This window comes from Microtus pennsylvanicus, chromosome 3, assembly GCF_037038515.1.
Source record: "Microtus pennsylvanicus isolate mMicPen1 chromosome 3, mMicPen1.hap1, whole genome shotgun sequence".
Classification (NCBI taxonomy): domain Eukaryota; kingdom Metazoa; phylum Chordata; class Mammalia; order Rodentia; family Cricetidae; genus Microtus; species Microtus pennsylvanicus.
Window position 1 is genome coordinate 116,120,673 of NC_134581.1, and position 12,214 is coordinate 116,132,886.

The 12,214-nt window shown below is 37.0% G+C and overlaps 1 non-coding gene across 1 annotated transcript; it reads right to left on the bottom strand.

The window, feature by feature from the left end:
* Positions 1–1,042: 1,042 nt before the first annotated feature.
* On the bottom strand, positions 1,043–1,147 carry LOC142847419 (U6 spliceosomal RNA). Its single transcript, XR_012910176.1, has one exon. It is a non-coding gene; the product is annotated as a U6 spliceosomal RNA (small nuclear RNA).
* Positions 1,148–12,214: the final 11,067 nt, after the last annotated feature.

Genomic DNA, 12,214 nt, shown 5'->3' on the forward strand with positions numbered 1-12,214 from the left:
CATGAGACACATACTTCTGCCAGTTGCTAAAAGTGGGCCAACATGCAAAGTGACTGTCTCTCCTCCAGAGTAGGTCCCTCCAGAGTCCTTCAGAAGCACCACTCTAGAATCAGTGGATACCTGCTGCATTCTTCATATATGCTCTACCCTTTGTGCTCAAGGGAAGAAGTAAATGGAGAATTGATGTCATCACATTAAGCCCCTCTCAGATAATTTAAATGGTTGAGAATTTGAGTGTGAAATGTGTCATAGGAGACAGGAATTGAGAACTTGGATGTCAGTTGAGGAACTTTAGTGGTGTGATTGGATTCTGAGGGCTCTGCTCACTGGATTCTTGGTTGCCTGACTAAGAAGTGATAGGAAGTATAAGGTCATTGGACTCCTATCAACCCATCCTAGGCCCCTTTCTGTCAACTTCCCCTACTTCCTGCTATCTTCTGTAGGGTAAGGAACTCTATAACAGACTATGTCAGAAGCTCCTGTAGCCATAATCTTCTTTAGCATGGACTCTAATCAGAGGATCCTTCTGCTGCAACCTTAAAACCCTAAGCTAAAATAAACACTTCCACATTTTAAACTTGTTTCTCTCAGACAGTAAAAACGTGTCAGGGTTTGAATATGAACTTTCTTCCTTGGTCCCAGAACTGAGAGCTTGGATGCCAACTGGGGAGTTTCAGAAATATGATTCTGTTCTGGGCCTCTGTTTTAATCAGTGGGTAGTTTTCTAACACTGGACTCATAATTTGGCTTGCTGACTGAGAAGTGATGGAATTTGTAAGAGTAAGAAAAAGAACAAAAATAACTAACACAAAATGCAAACACTGAGAAAAGGACAGCAAAACCAGGGCAGCGATCACCTGGCATTCTCTCCTTGGTTCATTTAGCTCTGTTGTGTTTGACTTTTAGGGCAGTCTATAATACATTAGGGGTTAGATTATAAAGACTTTAAGAACCATAGAGATTTGGTCTTTGCATGCATTAGCCAATAGTAAATTTTAATTTTTTAATTGAAACTGTATTTTTTCAAACAGTATATTCTGAAAAAAGAATAGAATACTTCATGGATTTGCATGCCATCCATTAACAAAGACCATGATAATTTCTTTGTGTCCTTTCAATTTAGTATATGTGTTCCTGAGATGAGCACTTGAAAATAGTAAATAGCACAAAATGTGTAATACTGTGAGACTTAACATTTTATCCAGCTTAAGAAAACTGATAAGTCACCTGATGCCTGTTAATGTGCTGCTCTTTTCACAGCAGCTAATTCCTTATTTATGACAAATCTGTATTGCCTTAGGCCAGTACTTAAAACCTCATTACAGTGAGCACTTGAATGCTTTAGAAACAAAGCAAAAGGAGTACTAACAATAAATATTGATTGTAGCTTAAATGAATGTGTGTGAACTCTATTGACTTTCTGGAAGACAGAGAAAGAAAGACAAACACACACACACACACACAGTGAGAGAGACAGAGCAGGGCAGACAGGGAGATGGAGAGACAGAGAGACAGAGAGTTGAAGGGAGATGGGGAGAAGTGACCATGTATTCCAACATCTTTGATGAAATGTACATACGCTTGGAATTTTCAGTCCAACTTACTTTGTATTACATTATTTGGTTATTATTAATCATGTAGTTCAAACTTAAAGTTGCTTCGTACCTAAGGCAGATGTTCTTTAATTCATATTTTGTTAGGAAGTACAGACACAGATATAAGCACTCTTTTTTAAAGGAATTATAATTTAAATTGTTTTGTATGTGAATTACTGATATAGCATGAAATATAAAAGTATAACAAAGAATGTTATTACATTTGGAAATATAATCATTTTTAAGTTATTTGGAATCTACAGTTTATAATTGTCCTAGTCTTCAGAAGGAAAGGGTTTATATTGCCCATGATTCTATATAACAGCTCATTGTCGAAAGCAATAAAGGCAGGACCTCACAGAGTCCTCCATGCTGCTTACATGTTCTCCATGGCTTCTCAGCTTGCTTTTTATAGAACTCAAAACCACCAGCCAAAGGATGGCACCACCCACAGTGGGCTGAACCCTCCCCCATTCATCACTAAGAAAATGCTCTACAGTCATGCCTGCAGCCTGATCTTATAGATGTATTTTCTCAACTGAAATTCACTGTTCTCAGATGACTTTTCTTTATCTTAAGTTGACATAAAACTCTCCAACACAGTTGTCACACTTGACAGAAATATTTTCTTTTTCATTTTCCCCCAATATTTCACATTAAAAACACAAATAACTTGAAAAGTTCCATAGTTTGTTTACAAATTCAAATACTTTAAAAATTCAGTTACTTTAAAATGTCCAATCTCTTTACAAATCCAGTCTCCTTTAAAAGTCTTTCAGTCGGGCAGTGGTGGTACAAACACCTTTAATCCCAGTACTGGGAAGGCAGAGGAAGGCGGATCTCTGTGAGTTCAAGGCCAGCCTGGTCTACAAAAGCTAGTTCCAGGACAGGCTCCAAAGCTACAGAGAAACCCTGTCTCGAAAAACTAAAAAAAAAAAAAAAAAAAAAAAAAGTCTTTAAGGTGTGGACTTCTGTAAAATTTAAAATTAAGTTGAATACTTTTTTCTAGAGAGAAGAACCAAGGCACAGGCATCATCTAAACAAAGAAAGAAATCAAACTCCAACAGTGTAAGTAACTCAATGTCCACCTATCTGGGATACACACATTATTTTCTGAGCTTCTCTAGGGATCTTGGGTGACTTCTCCAGCTCCATCTTCTGCAGCACTTAGAGCTTGTCATCTAAGCTCTGACTGGCACCACTCCATACCTGCTCCTGTTCCTAGTGGTCATACAAGGTATTGGCATTTCTAAAATTGCTGGGGTCTCTGCTGCTATTGGGCTGAACTTTCACCAATAGCCTCTCCTGGGCTCTCTTCTTGGTGCCAAACCTCAACTTCTCTGCATGTCCCCTTCAATTCTGAGACTTGAAATGCTACTGAGGCTGTACCTTCACCAGTGACTTCCCTGTCTTCTCACAGTGTCATGCCTTAGTTTCTCTCATTCAAAACCCAATCCCATCTTGGTAACTCTTACACTTCCAAGGTTGGCTATCAGTATATGGTACAAATGTGGCCACCTCTGCAGCACAGTTTCTATGCTCTGACTTATAGGAAAAAAGTTTCAAAAGATTTCACATCAGTGATAATGGTCTCTTCTTATCACCACTAATTCTCAGCTCTAGCTAATCAGTATTAATTGTTCCAGTAAAACAAAGATTTCATTCCAGGAAGTGGTGGTGGTGCCCTCCTTCAATCCCAGCACTCAGAAAGCAGAGTCAGGTGGAATCTGAGTTCAAGGCCAGCCTGGTCTACAGAATGAGTTCCAATACGCCAGAGCAGCACAGAGAAACCCCTTCTAGAAATATACAAACACACACACACACACACCATTTTACATTTGTGGTTCTGGTCTCTTGCAAATCATAGATAATTTTTTCGGCTCCAACTGATCACAGCCCCCAGATTCTTCACACAAATATGCTATTAGATTCCTTGCTTCCCTCTGAAATTTCACAAGCCAGACCTCCAGGTCTCTATCCTCTGCACTGCTCACAACATTCTTATTTTCAGAGCTCTGACAAAAGAGCCCATTGAGCTCTCGCCATTCAATGTTTTTTACTGACCAAAGTTCCAAAGTTCTCCCACAATCCTACCCAAAATTTGGTCATGTCTATCATGTCCCACTCCTGGTACCAACTTGCATTAGTTAGGGATACTGTCACTGTGATAAAACACCATGGTCAAAAGAAGCTTGGGATGAAAGGGTTTATTTCATTCCAAACCATCATCAAAATTGGTAAGGACAGGAATTTTCACAGAGCAGGAACCTGGAGGCAGGGGCTGATGCAGTGGCCATAGAGGGGGCTACCTATTTGCTTGCTCTCCGTGGCTTTCTCAGCCTAATTTCTTACAGCATTGAGGCCCACCAGCCCTGTGATGGCATTATCCACAGTGGGCTGGGTCTTGCCTCATCAATCTAATTAAGAAAATGCCTTACAGTCTTGCATAGGGTCTGATGTTATGGAGGCAATTAAGGTTCCCTCCTCTCAGATAACTTTAACTTGTGTTGAGATGACATAAAACTCTCCAGCATAGGAGAATAATTTATACTTTTGTGACTATATTTTTAATAAAGTCTTGTCTGATATTAAGGCGAATACTCTGAGTTCTGAAGTATTGGATTCTGAGGGTACAGCTTACGCGGTTCAATGACAGCATTTTACGTGTTATGAGTCTAACAGATACACTAATTTTGTTTTATTCACTTGAGTCCTAGTGGTCATTTCTTTCTCAACTCTAATAAATCTTACCATTCCATCAGTACCTGCAAAAATGTATTAACTATGATTCCTTATAAGTGAATGGATACCTTAACACATAAAAAATGTAGGGAAGATAAAGCCTGTCTTTGAGTTTACATAATTGTCAAAGTTTTATTTTTTATAGGTCTCTTTCTGTTACTCTTTCCTACTCACCAATAGTTTTGAAAATTATGCTGATCTATGAATCACCTTTTGTGTTCTAGCACTAACCAAAATATCTGACATTACAAAATCTCACCTCTTTGCTGTAATCTTTGATTCCTGAACATATCCATGCTTTCTTGAAGGTGGATGATACCATCCAACAGGCTATTGACCTGGATAGAATAAAGGAAGACAGAGAAATCTTGACTCACAGTGTAACTTGTTTTTCTCTCTGTTTTGTGGCTGCTGTGACATGGACTGCTTGGCTCCCCACACTTCTTAACAGATAGACTCTTAACCTAAAACAACATTCCCTTCAGCAAGTTCTTTTGATGAGGTATTTTCTCAACGTACCAGAGCATCCACCAACATGTAAAACAGCCTCCATGTCCCAGTGACAACAGTGGTTCAGTGAGCAGCCTTCTCGAGTCCCCTAAGAACTGTGGAAATCGTCTCTCAGTTAGGAACCCAGGAGCACGACAGGACCTTACAGGATATACATTTGTGGTTCCTATTCAGTCAAATAGAATCAGGGAATCCACCAATGCACTTTTTCCCAGTGCATGACTATCTTTCTACAATTATAAAAACACTATTTACATTTAATTTTTCAATATTTGTGATGAAGCAATTTTTCAAATTACCTAACCTCCATTTCTTAATGTCTGCTGTACATTTTTAATGAATTGAAGTAAGTTTTCATCATTCACCTCATTTGTCTTTCTCTTGTTTTGTCCTCTTTATATACAATACCTTATCAATTTCAGACATTGCAATTATGTTTTCTACAGTTAACTGTAATATGTATCTATAGAATTCTTTGTTTTAGTTGTGGCATAGCAAAAATTATTATTTTTAACCTTGTAAACCCTTATACTTAAAAATGTTTAGACTTTGAAATTATTTTTATACATCTAATGGATGGAAATGTTCAATATGAAAAGAATCCACAGTTCCTCCTTTCCCTTCCGAAAAAAAGCAGGCCTTCCGGGGATATCAACCAACAAGTATAACAAGATGCAATAAGAATAGGGATAAACCCTCATATCATGGCATTTAATTTTCAAGGATAACTGAAAAGAAAAAATTTATAGCTTTTAAAGTAGTTGTGTAATAAGAGGACTGGAACTGGCAAGTAACAAAGCAGTGAGTGCTTAGCAGTTTTTATGTGCTAACCACCAATCTGAGATACCAAAGTGGATCACTGGAGTATGTATAGGCACTGTAATGAAATGCTAGAGACATTCAAGGAATAAGATGAAGAATTCTGAAATCTTCACTTGTAAAGAGATGATAGACATGCTTATTCCTTGCTAACCAAAAACGCAACTCTTTTACAACTGCACAAAACTGTACTCATAGTTCTTACTCCCTGTCTTTTTTTTTTTGGTATTTTAGCTTGTCATTTTTATTAAGTCTTCAGAATCATGTTTTTTTTAATGACACACAACAAATACTTTGATATAATCTAAGATAATAAAATAGTTGAACAACTTTGACTTCTTAAGATTTACATTTGTATAGAAACAATCTGTGGGGGTGCCTCACCTCAAAATGAAGGTGTCTAAAAACAGTGAAAGCAAAGTTGATGAATTACTCCCTGTCTTTTATGGCACCGTGGTTTAAGACTTAATGATGAGGATTTGATTTATATTATATAGAGACATTATGATTTGTGTATGAATTTATTTCTGCATTTACCCAGTTCTTGTTTCACAGAGTTTGCATATGTAAACAAGCACACCCACAACTGTGGTGCTAACAGCTTCCCATTCCAGCTCTATAAACTCCTCAGAACCAGATAAGTAGCATAGGGGTCATTTCTGTTTAAATATTTCTCTTTCGAATCTACCAACGAAGACTCCTATAAATGGAGGATACAGAGCCTGAAATGGCTAACTTCTGTAACCAGGCAAGGTTTCCAGTCACAAATCCTTTGACTTATAATTTGTTTTTCCTGTAAGATATGCTAGGGTAAGAGAGCTTACAGAACTTGCCTGAATGGACGGAAGCCAGAGACAGAACCGACCAGAGACTTGGGATAGAACCAAGCATGACTGATGAAAAGAAAGTCAATAAAATGAATCCTAATGGTATTCTGCTTTATTCAGAGCCCAGTCATCCTTAGACATAAAAAAAAGAAACACACGGGAGCAGATGCAGAGGCCCACAGCCAAACAGGTGGCACTAGAGAAACTTCTCAGATGAGAAGGAGGAAGGGTTGTAGAAGCCAGAGGAGTTGAGGACATCAGGAGAACACAAGATCCACGGAGTCAACTAAGCAGGGCCCAAAGGACCCCAGAGAAACTAAAGCAGTAATCACAAGGCCTGTATGGTTCTGTACTAGACCCCCTACAAACATGTTCTAATTGTTTGGTTTGGGGTTGTTTTTTTGGACTCCTAACAGTGGGAGTTGGGGTGTCTTTGAATTTTTTAGCCTGATCGTGGAGCCCTTTTTCAACTACGGGTCGCCACATCCAGCCATGATATGAGGTTTATCCCTGTTCTTATTGCATCTTGTTTTACCTGTGGTTGATATCCCTGGGAGGCCTGTTCCTTTTGGAAGGGAAAAGGAGGAACCGTGGATCTCCAGTAGAAGGTAGGTGGGGGAAAATGAGAGGGCAGAGAGGTTGTGGTTGGGATGTATTGTATGAGAGAATAATAAGGAAAAAATAATCACAGCCCAAACCAAATTCTCTTCAAAGGTACTTTCCATGATAAATACATTTTGAGGAAGTAAACATGTATGTGGAGCAGTTTTAGAACAAGAGAATTAGCTTTGTTTTGATTAACTCAACTATTTCCAGTTCCAACAATCTCCTCATTTTTATAAATGAAAAAGGCCCCATTCCAAATTTCAAACTTGGACACACTGGCTGCAGCAGGATCTTGTTCTTTCAGGTTGAAATTTGGCCTATATTCTTACTTATGAAGAATAAACTCTTTTACTGTCAATCTTCCTTTTATTATTAAACACCACACACACACACACACACACACACACACGCAGAAAACCCCCTTTTTATCTTAATCATATCCTCAACTCTTCCTAATTATGAATGTCATGTAATCTATCACTTGCTTTATTGACATTTATAACAATGAAACTTTAATATTTCTCCCAAAGCCTTAAAAGACAGGGAAACTTTGTCCATTTGCAGATGGAGATAAAAAAATCATACAAAAATATATGGAAGAACATAAGAAAATTTTATATTTTCAAGGAACTAGCTTTCTCTATTTGCCAAAAAATAATCTCCCATTGCTTATTAATGATACATTATTTTTAAACTCATTGTGGCACTTGAAATTATATTTTCAATACAAATTTTTATTACATTTAAAAACAAATTTTATAATATAAACATTTAGTAACTCAAAAATTGTCCACCCTGATAGTTTAGCTTGTTCAAATTGTGAAAATAGAGAAGAAAAGGAAAGTTTCCAAATGAGAGCACTACATTTCTGAGACTTTACTTTCTAAAAAATATTTTTCTTGTGTGATAGTGATTAATGATCCCTGACTTTACTTGTCTTTTATCAACTTCTTTCAGGTTCTGTTTTAGAAGTAAAGCTTAACCTTTCTCCTCTTGATCAAGGGTATGAGGAGCCTTCTGGATGATGACAGACTACAAATGAGAACTCCTGTAGATAAAGAGTTTGAAACTGTAAAATGTACAGATAGGGTAAAAATAAACTCTTCTCAAATGCTTGTTCTCCAGTGTCTGGGTCATTTCCAATGAGATACTTAAAAGAAACAACAAAACTTTTAAATAAAAATTATTTATTCAAATACAGTAATAAACCAGCAATTTATGCGACAAATAATTACAAGATATTTGAGCTGCATTTATAGATAACAGGTTGTGGTTCAATTATCAATGTAGTATAAAATATTCAATAAACTGTATCTAATCCAGAGAAAAATAAAACCATGAAAATCAAACAGCATTTTACCTATACATAAAATATCTGGCTAGGAAGATTAGTTAGTTGTTCACAAAAAGAATTTTAACTTTTATAATATGTCACTGCACTCTAGATGTCTGAATGTGCCAGACCGTTCCACTTCTCTTCATCTATCATCAGCAAAACTTTTATGATCCTGGAAATAACTTCCCTCTGTATCTACACCCACAGGATTCAGAAAGTCTCCATCACCACGTGTGTTTGTGTGTGTGTATGTTAGCTTAATTAAAACTATTTGTAATCTACAGAATTAAATTTTTCATGGAAAAAACAAAGAAATTATGGCTCATCATAGTTGTTGACTAGATTTAGAGAAGCCTAGATAATTAGTGAAGCAGACTCCAGGTGTGTGTACCATGGCATTTCCATAGAAGGCTGACTATATGTCAGTGACGTGGAGAAGGAAGTTCCATGTAAACTAAAGTGGCATCTTCTTAGTCCTTGTGGAAAAGAAAGAGCAGGTTGATTAGAGCACATTTTACACCATATAAGGGAACCAAACTCCCATTTGCTGTTACCTATAAGAATCCACATTTCCTCAAACTTTGAACCTATACTTGCACAAGTGTATTTTCATCCTTTCCAACCTATCTACCTATCATATTCTGAGGCTTCTGCCCCTTTATACCAAGTTCTCCAGCTCTGCAAACTAAGAATATTCAACCTAGGACAATGTGAGCTAATGTGTGACTAATACAAAAGCTGAATTTACATATCCGTCGAAGCAAAAACATCCAGCAGAAGAAACAAGAACCTCAATGAGGATGACAGTGTAAACCATGCAATAGAGAAGGGGCAGTCTGCAGAACCTGTGTTTTCTGAAGCATGGAAATAATACTCTGGATTGGACAAATCTACACACGACCTTTCTCCCTAACACCCCTTTGCACTAATTGCTTTAAATGTCTTAACTAAGTCCACCAACAGAATAAAACACGTGGAATCATTCAAGCTGTCTGGATTCCAAATATCTTTATTTGGTTTAGAATCCAGTCATAGAAAAGCACAGCGTTCAACTTTGCAGGCAGTCTAATCATTTTATCTTTTAATCAACACATTTTACTCATTTTCTCCTTTTTCCCACGTAGTCTCCAGAATAAACAGAGGATCTTTTATTATTCATCATTATCTCATTTTTAACTTAATCTGCTATTCAGCACACCACCTCAACAATCAAACCCTTAATAAATTATAGTAAGCTCTCATTAAAATGCCCTAATGTCTCCAGCTCTTTCATACCAGTTTGGACAATCCCCTTCTGTAAAGAATTGTGTTGGGATTTTGATAGGGATTGCACTGAATCTACATATGGCTTTTGGTAGGATTGCCATTTTTCCTATGTTGATACTACATATCCAATAACATGAGAGATCTTTCCATTTTCTGCTATCTTCTTCAGTTTCTTTCTTTGAAGACTTAAAATTCTTGTGAAAGATGTCTTTCACTTCTTTGGTTAGTGTTACCCCAAAATGTTTTATGTTATTTTGTGACTATTGTGAAAAGTGATATTTCTCTGATTTCCCTCGCAGCTTCTTTATCATTTGTGTATAGGAGGGCTATTGATTTTTTTTGAGGTGATCTTGTATCCTGATACATCACTGAAAGTATTTATCAGCTGTAGGAGTTCTCTGGTAGAGTTTTTGGGGTCACTTATACATACTATCATATCATATGCAAATAATGAAAATTTGACTTCTTCCTTTCCAATTTGAATCCCCTTGATCTTCTTTTTGTTGTCTCTTTTGCTATTGCCAAAGCTTCAAGAACTATGTTGAAGAGATATGGAGAGAGTGGACAGCCTTGTCTTGTTCCTCATTTTAGTGGAATTGCTTTGAGTTTTTCTCCATTTAAATTGATGTTGACTATTGGATTGCTGCTTATTGCTTTTTATTATATTTAGAAATATTCCTTGTATCCCTGTTCTCTCCAGGACATTTATCATGAAGGGGTGTTGGAATGCCTTGTTTATCTTAACATATCCATGCACAGGCAACTTTATTTCTCACAAGAAGCAAGAAAAGTAAATGCATCCATTTTCCCAATGAGGAACCTGTGGATCACTATTTTCTCAGAGTGAAATGATTCATCTGAAACTTAAGCAGACCTCTGTCTGAATTCAGGTTGAATGATTCGTTAGCACACATAACATTTAAAAACTGTTTTCACTTTTTATAAACTTTATAAAAGTACTTCAAAAAGGAAAATTTGTTCGCTTAGAGACAATATAGTTTCTTTTAACAATTACTGTCTGTGTAAGAGAGCTACTGTTCTTTAATACATTTTGAATTACATCAATGGAGAATAACAGCACTCAACATACATACATGATCATAGTGGAAAATAAATTACATTTTAAAACATACTCAAAAGATAGATTTTTGTTTTAGAATATGAGAGTACTTCACATAACCACTTAATATATGTAATATAAGTCTTTCTTTCTGGTTTTATAATAAAAATAAACACAATTTAGCAATCTAAATGTTAAATGAAAAGAGTGTTAGTATAGCACCAAGAAAGCTTCTTTTGTCTACTGGAGTACACATGCAGGGTGGCTCACCAGGAATACCTGGCTTCTTCATCAGGCCTGTGAGGGAATGTTTCTGGCAATCAATCAAGGAAGTAGTAGGTTGATTGTGTTCTTTTGAAAGACACTGCAACATTTTGATTATCAGTTTTTCTACCTCAACCTAGCCAGGTATTTAAGTGATAGAAATTTATTACTGATGCATGAACAAATGAAGCAATGATACAACGAGGTTATCATGTGCAAAGTCCAGTCTACTATAAAGATAAGACATACAAGGTCAAGAAAATGTATTCAAAATGAAAACTTATGAAGCTGATGTAAAGGAGAATATTCTGTGACATTTTCTGGGAAGACGTGAACAAATATATATTTTCTGCTGATGGAAGACTGATTGCAAGCCAAAGTATAACCCTACCAAAGTCTACTTTAGTGAAATAGGGAGGTGATTGGGGTTAATTGTAGCAAAATGGCTAAGGTTTGAGAAAGTCTACTTTAGTGAAATGGTGAGATCATTACAGTTGATTGTAGCAAGAAGGCCAAGAGGTGAGATTGTTGATACTGATCATTGACTTGACTAAATCTAGAATCATCCTGGAGACAAATCTATGAGCATTTCTGTGAGAAATTGTCAAGTTTGTGTGGGTTAAAGTAATGCTTAAGAGAGGTTATCTTGATTAGTTTAACTGAGATGCAGACATCTACTCTAAAAGGGGTCAGCACCATTCCTGGGGCTTGGGTCATCAGCTGCATAAAAATTAAAAAGCCAGCTGAGAGCAAGTAACCATAATTCTCAACTTCTTGAATACACGTACAAGGTGACTAGCTGCCTCAAGTTTGGGCTGACAGGATTTCCCAAGGTGATGGACTGTACCCTAGAACCGTGAGTCAAAAAAACCTTTCTTCCTTGTTTTTGTCAAGTGTTTTCATTTACAACGATAAGACAAGTAGTTAATACAATGAGTGACTCAAGAAAAGCCACATCTTAAGGGGAAAGGGGGAGAGAGAAGGGAGAAGGGGAGGACTGGGGAGAGCTTGGGAGAACTGGGATGGTTGAGATGGAGGAAGAGTGGATATGGGAGCAGGGAAGAAGATATCTTAATTAAGGGAGCCATTTTAGGGTTGACAAGAGACTTGGCTCTAGAGCAGTTCCCAGGTGTCCAAGGAGATGTCCCCAGCTAGGTTCTTGGGAAGCAGAGGAGAGGGAGCCTGAACT